The following is a 6400-nucleotide window of genomic DNA, read 5'->3' on the forward strand; positions in this document are numbered from 1 at the left end:
TAACTAGTGCCCAACAAAAGGGGAATAGTTAAATAAGTTATATTACTTCTATATAATCACTTATAATAAAGCTTTGTAATGACATTGGAAAATGTTCATGCTAAGTGAAATCAAATGGGACACAAAAATATAAAATATGGAGCTGTTTATTGACAAAGAAAGAAAAATATTATTGTCTGCTTCTGTTCTCTAACACTTTTTTTTTTGACTTTTTATAAATGTCAGTGTCAAAAATAATTCATTTTTTTAACTCACCAATGTGCCTACCATTGTTCGTAGCATGGAGATTTATTTTATTTTATTTTATTTAAACATTGATAGGTTAACATATTGAGGAAAAGGAAAATTTTGTGTGCCAATAAAATCATTAATTGGATCTAAAGCAAAGCATTTATTTAATAGGGATATGAACAGAAACATGATAAAAAAGCTAGTTCATAATCAGCATAGACTTTGTTAATTCTCGTCTTTTTCTCAGATATTGGTGTTTGCAAATTCTACAGGTTACTGTAATAGTAAATTGTTACTTGCTTTTTCATTAAATCACTAGGTTCAATGACCATTTTAGAAAAAACTGTATGATTTTAGTATTTTAATTTTATTTATGGACTTTTCCAGAAAGCTTAGAGAGACTTTCCTTTCTTTTTCCTTTCCCAGCTTTATTGAGGTATAATTGATAAATAAAATTATAAGATATGTTTAAAGTGTATAGTGTGATAATATGATTTGATACACAGTAAAAGGATTCCCATCCACCCCTCATTGAGTTAACGTGTCTTCACCTATTTACGTTTATTTATTTATTTGTTTATTTATTGGTGAGAACATTTAAGTTCTATTTAGACTTTTCTAGCTACTTTTGTAAATCTGACTTTTTTTTTTTTTCCCCAGATAGAATGCTAGTGATATTGGAGGTGGTAATAGGAAGAAAAAGAAAAATCACTGGGCGAAGTGTTTTTTCAAAGTTACAGTTATGGTAGGTGGTGTGACATTCACCTGTGTCATTCTTGGTACCTTAACTTTGATCTTTATCTAGAAGAAAGGAGAAATAATGAAACACAGATCCAAGAATGCGGGGGGAATTCAACTTCCCGAATGTCAGAGAGAATTGAGATTTAGTAACTCAGGTATCCCTGGATTCCACTTGACCAATAGGAGATTCTCATTTGTAGAAGGGCATGCGGTATCTATGTGAACCAGCATCAGAGAATTTCATTTTGTCTAATAGCCTGTTTTTATTTATTTTACGGACAAGAGCAGTCCTCTCGGAATATGTCTTAGTGCTGTGGGGAATGTATTTTGTATCTTTGGATCCTGACTGGCTGAAATGAGCTGGTTACCCAAAGCTACCTCATCACACATCAGGGTGGGTAGAAAGATTTCCCCTCGAAGTGTGTGTCCTGTGGTGCATCAAATCTATCCTTTGCCACAGATTCCTCTGGGGAGTAAGAGATGCTCAAAACTACCCATGAGAACAAAAGGACAAGCCAGTGTTTGCTTAGCAGTGAAATGCAGTGTCACAAGTGGGAATCAAGACTATAGATTCTTGGGGCACCTGGGTGGCTCAGTCGTTAAGCGTCTGCCTTCGGCTCAGGTCATGATCCCAAAGTCCTGGGGTCGAGCCCCGCATCGGGCTCCCTGCTCGGCGGGAAACCTGCTTCTCCCTCTCCCACCCCCTCTGCTTGTGTTCCCTTTCTCGCTGTGTCTCTCTCTGTCAAATAAATAAATAAAATCTTAAAAAAAAAAAAAAAAGACTATAGATTCTTAGTGGGGTTTTAAAGGACTTCCAATGCTGTCCTGTGAAGAATTCAATAGCTGACTCAGGAGGGGGCAGGATGGCAGTATCAGTAATTCTAAAAAATAATGTCTTGGAGACACTGTTTCCTTTGCAAAGAAGTTTAGAATAAAAAATAAAAAACAGATACTGAGTTTGGAAATGTGTTTTGTGGTGGGACACATACTTCCAATGGGTCTCTTATATTTCCGCACATGATTTTGCAAAGAGGCATTGATGTTTTTCTCCAAACTATCTTTCCAAGGATATTTTTATAGCAAACAGCTTTCAAAGATAAAGATAGTATCTCCCTCTGGGGCAGAGGGCAGATTTGTTCCCTGAAGGGTATGATAAGGATAGTGTTTCCCTTTGGAGACAAATTTTGGGCAGGTTTGCTAGAAGCCTCCGAAGATCTCAGATTTGTGAACTCTGGGTCCCTGGGCGGAAACCGCATTCTCTGCCTCACCCCCGTGGGACTCTGTGGGGGAAGAGGACTAATTTGATTATGAAGTTCACGCTGCCTGCTGTGTCAGGAGTAATAAAGATCTTTGCCTCTGACCTACAATCATGTGTCTTCTGACAACATCTGTGAAGCTGTGGCAGACTAATTGCTTAGCTTACAAGAGGAGCAAAATTTTAGTATCAACAATTTATAGTTATTAATTTTTAAAGATTTTTTTTTTCTGATGATAAAAACAGTATTTTTTTTGTGTCAGGAATTTGAAAAGTAGAGGAGATAGTTAAGAAGGAAAAAAAAAATCCATGATCTCCATACCTAGAGAAGGGTGATATTTTGATCTTAGCATAAATCTTAGTATCGTTATATAGGTACATGCATCATATTATATATATTTGCAAATGGCATAAATTGCATTCTGCCTGCCCCTTTTGTCCCCTAAAATTAGAATGAGTATTTCATTAATTTTTTAAGCATGATTTTGAATATCTGCCTAGTATTCTCTTTTATTGTAACTAAACCATTATTTACATAATCATTCTCTTATTATTGAATATTTAGGTAATTTAGAGCTTTTAATGATTAAAAATAAATCTACACTGAGCATCTTTTCATACTCATAGCGTACTTCTCTTTTTTACATGTAAAAAAAATCAAGATAAAATCGCTAGGTCTCAGCAATTTTTCATTTAATATTTTTTCATGTGTGCTTTGGTTCTCTCAGGGCTGAGCTGGAAGTTCCACATAATCAGAATCTGCACAGGAGGTGGTTTCTGTAATCCTTAATTTTGTGAGGCTCTTTACTGGGTAAAGGCTTTTGTGGTTTACTTCCTTCTGATGGTTTGTTCCAGAAGTGTTGATCTGGTTTCGTAGATTCCACTGAAGTCATACTTTTCACCCTTCGGTTAGTGAGTCACACATCAAGGCTCACCCAATTTTTCTCTGTTGCTCTGGCCTCTGTTGAAGATTTCACATCATCCTTTCAAAATAAAGGCACATGGATATGGGGTAGTAGATTTACTACAGGATCCTGCCAAAATCTACTCTAGTTCTTAACATTTTAAATAGCTATCATTAAAAGGAGTTTGTCTCCTCGTGGCTTTAGAATGGATAAATTGTTTCTTATTCTAGAATTAATGTCATAGTGAATATGCTTTACCAAATTATTCATTCTAGATAATACCATCTTTATTAAAAAACTACCGGAGAGTACTCTCATTTTGTATACCTCTCTGATGTCTGCCACATCCTCTAAAGTAACTTCTGTGACTTCTCTAAGACAGTTGACTTATCATTTTGCTAATGGGTGGTACATCATGATAGCTTAGGTCATATATCCTAGAGGTCAAGTTTAGGCTCTAATAGGCAGGATCTAATTTTATAGTTGTATCAAATTCAAAATAACGGTGACTTTGCCTCTTCCCAAATCAGTATGAATGGCTATAGGGTCATGTGGCTGATATCATTTGGGGATAACATACTGCTGTTCCATCAGCAACTTACACATAAAGCTTAAATTAGATTTCCCTGTCCACGAAGTGATGAGCAGAAAGACAAACCACCTATTCAGCATTGTGTTTACATGCTCATATCTGAAAGGAATATAAATGAAGCAAATAATTAAATGACTACAAAAAGAATTGGATAAAAGCTCCTCTCTTCTTCTGACATTAAAATCATTGTAAAAAAACCCAGCATTCTGAAATTTCTGTTTGCAGCTTTGTGAAGAGGGTTTGGGGCCTTTTCAGGCTTCCAGCTTAGAGAAGATAAACAAGCAAAAACAAACAAGCAAACAAGATAAATAAATCAAAATAAACAAATGAAAAACTCCTGAGTAAATCATGAGGCTCCAAGTTGGGTAGTCTTTTTCTCCCGAAGGAATCTTTACTTCCCATGTGTACTTTATAAATGAAATTTAAAGATTTCTGGCCATTGAAATATAAGGAGCAAGAGTATTTCATCTTTTAATCCCAGCACTTGAAGGACTCTTGCATGTAGCAGACATCAAACACACATTCATGGGCTTAATGAATAAATTATTGTTCTGAATCAAGGAATGATGAATGAATGATGACTGTGTTTTCTTATGAAAATGCAAAATGTGGATGCATGTGTCAAAGCAAACACTACATTGGACAAAGTTAAATAGGCAAGGAAGGCTTTATTCAAGAATATTGCAATAACGGAAAGGGTCCAGAACTCAGTCTGGCTCAGTTCCATTGAAACAAAAGGTGAGAGACTTGTCTTCTCTCCCCCCTCTCTGTCTCTCTCTGTCTTCTCTCTCCCTCTGTCTCCTCCCCCCACCCCTTGGCACTAGGGTGAGCTAGTATAAAGAATAGGGGAGGTTAACTAGTGGAATGTGTCCACCACGTTGAATTTTTCCTGAGTTTGCAAATGATTTTCTCTATGAGTAGTCTTGCTCTCTGGTACCCACAGAAATTAGGCTCCTACTTTCTTAACAGAGATGTGTGATACAGGTTCTAATCTTCCTTGGTGATTACGGTTCAAAGGAATTTCTCCCAAATTCTTGATAAAGACAGTCCTGGATCACAGTACTGGCAAGATAATTTTTAAAAATCTGCATATACCTCAAAGGGGGAGAGAAAGAATTTACCAGTTTTCTAAAGTAAATGCTCTACAAAAAGGGAAGTTTTTTTGGTCGGCAAGAAGACTGTTTAAAGTTTAGTCAAGCTGAGGAGAATGTTAAGGGTTTCTTTGTCACATGTATCTTCTTAATTTGATAGAAATTGATTACAAGGGAATCCCAGAATGGGAGACCTGTGAGCATGCCCTTCTGGCTTACACACTGGGTCTGACACAACTAATTGTTAGTGTTAACTAAGTGGATTCCATGAACCACCCTACGGCCAGAAGAGATATGAGAAAATCATTAAGGAAGTCAGCACCTACGTTAAGAAAATTGGCTACAATCCCAACACAGTAGCATTTGTGCCACGTTCTGGATGGAATGGTGACACATGCTAGAGCCAAGTGCTAACATAACCTTGGTTCAAGGGATGAAAAGTTACCCATAAAGATGGCAAAGCCAGTGCAACCACGCTGCTTGAAGCTCTGGATTGCATTCTGTTGCCAACTGGTCCAACTGACAAGCCCTTGCGTCTGCCCCTCTAAGACATCTACAGAATGGGTGGTATTGATACGGTCCCTGTGGGCCAAGTAGAGACTGGTATTCTTAAACCCAGCATGGTGGTCACGTTTTCTCCAGTCAGTGTTACAACTGAAGTAAAGTCTATTGAAATACACCATGACACCTTGAGTGAGGCTCTTCCTGGGGACAATGTGGGCTTCAATGTCAAGAATGTATCTGTCAAAGATGTTCCTTGGGACAGTGTGGCTGGTGACAGCAAAAACGACCCACTAATGGAAGCGGGTGGCTTCATGGCTCAGGTGATTATCCTGAATCATCCAGGCCAAATCAGTGCTGGATAGGCACCTGTGCTAAATTGTCACACAGCTCACATTGCTTGCAAGTGTGCTGAGCTCAAGGAAAAGATTGATCATTGCTCTGGAAACAAGCTGGAAGATGGCCCCAGGTCTTGAACTCTCATGATGCTGCCATCATTGATATGGGTCCAGGCAAGCCTATGCATGTTGAGAGTTTCTCTGACTATCCTCCTCTGGGCCGTTTTGCTGTTTCTGACATGAGCCAGATGGTTGCTGTGGGTGTTGTCAAAGCAGTGGACAAGAAGTCAGCTGGAGCTGGCAAGGTCACCAAGTCTGCCCAGAAAGCTCAGGGGGCTAAATGAATATTATGCCCAATGGCTGCCGCCCCAGTCTTAATCAGTGGTGGAAGTACAGTCTCAGAACTGTGTCAATTAGCCATTTAAGTTTAATAGCACAAGACTGGTTAATGTTAACAGTGCATCATAAAACCTTCAGAAGGAAAGGAGAATGTTCTGTGGGCCATTTGGGGTTTTTTGTGTGTATGTGGCGGTTTTAAATTATTAGTTTTCAAAATCAGTACTTTTTAATGGAAACAATTTGACCAAAAATCTGTCACAGGATTTTGAGACCCATTAAAACAAAAGTTTAATGAGAAAAAAATATATAACTATTAAATAACAAATCACTTATATGTTATTTAATAGAAAAAGAAGCTTCATGCATGAAGTATTTCTCTGTCTTTAATCAGCTTTAATCAGCTTAAA

The 6400-nt window shown here is 37.7% G+C and overlaps 1 pseudogene; it reads left to right on the forward strand.

The window, feature by feature from the left end:
* The first annotated feature begins 4953 nt into the window (after window positions 1–4953).
* Window positions 4954–5998, forward strand: LOC116638621 (annotated as a pseudogene).
* Window positions 5999–6400: the final 402 nt, after the last annotated feature.

The sequence above is a fragment of the Phoca vitulina genome, unplaced genomic scaffold (assembly GCF_004348235.1).
Source record: "Phoca vitulina isolate PV1807 unplaced genomic scaffold, GSC_HSeal_1.0 scaffold16, whole genome shotgun sequence".
NCBI lineage: Eukaryota > Metazoa > Chordata > Mammalia > Carnivora > Phocidae > Phoca > Phoca vitulina.